Source organism: Syngnathus leptorhynchus, unplaced genomic scaffold, assembly GCF_054491065.1.
Source record: "Syngnathus leptorhynchus isolate UIUO unplaced genomic scaffold, UIUO_Slep HiC_scaffold_586, whole genome shotgun sequence".
Lineage (NCBI taxonomy): Eukaryota > Metazoa > Chordata > Actinopteri > Syngnathiformes > Syngnathidae > Syngnathus > Syngnathus leptorhynchus.
The window spans coordinates 26,483-27,500 of NW_028232482.1; positions in this window are offsets into that span (position 1 = coordinate 26,483).

Sequence of the window (1,018 nt, forward strand, 5' to 3'; positions counted from 1 at the left end):
GAGCTCTGGTGCTATGGAGCTATGGAGCTCTGGTGCTATGGAGCTCTGGAGCTCTGGTGCTATGGAGCTATGGAGCTCTGGTGCTATGGAGCTCTGGAGCTCTGGTGCTATGGAGCTCTGGAGCTCTGGTGCTATGGAGCTATGGAGCTCTGGTGCTATGGAGCTATGGAGCTCTGGTGCTATGGAGCTATGGAGCTCTGGTGCTATGGAGCTATGGAGCTATGGAGCCACCAGCCAGCACCCTCCGTGGCTGGATCAATGGAAGTGTTTTAGGTACCAGGCAGCCAAAGGGCCGGGGCCTCACGCTCGACCACGCCGGCGCAGAGTTCCAGCCGCTCGGATAAGCTCTGTCACTCACCCGCCGCGCAGCCACCGGTAACGGGGAAATGTCGCCGCCTGGCGGACACGCCGTTGTAAATGAATGGGCTTTCGCACTTAGTGCAATTTTAGCCAACTCCGTGGCTGCAAGTATGGAAGTATGGAGCTATGGAGCCACCAGCCAGCACCCTCCGCGGCTGGAGCTATGGAAGTATGGAGCTATGGAGCTATGGAGCTCTGGAAGTATGGAGCTATGGAGCTCTGGAGGTATGGAGCTATGGAGCCCTGGAGCCCTGGAGCTATGGAGCCCTGGAGCTATGGAGCTATGGAGCCCTGGAGCTATGGAGCCCTGGAGCTATGGAGCTATGGAGCTCTGGTGCTATGGAGCTATGGAGCTCTGGTGCTATGGAGCTATGGAGCTCTGGTGCTATGGAGCTATGGAGCTCTGGTGCTATGGAGCTATGGAGCTCTGGTGCTATGGAGCTATGGAGCTCTGGTGCTATGGAGCTATGGAGCTCTGGTGCTATGGAGCTATGGAGCTCTGGTGCTATGGAGCTATGGAGCTCTGGTGCTATGGAGCTATGGAGCTCTGGTGCTATGGAGCTATGGAGCTATGGAGCTCTGGTGCTATGGAGCTATGGAGCTCTGGTGCTATGGAGCTATGGAGCTCTGGTGCTATGGAGCTATGGAGCTCTGGTGC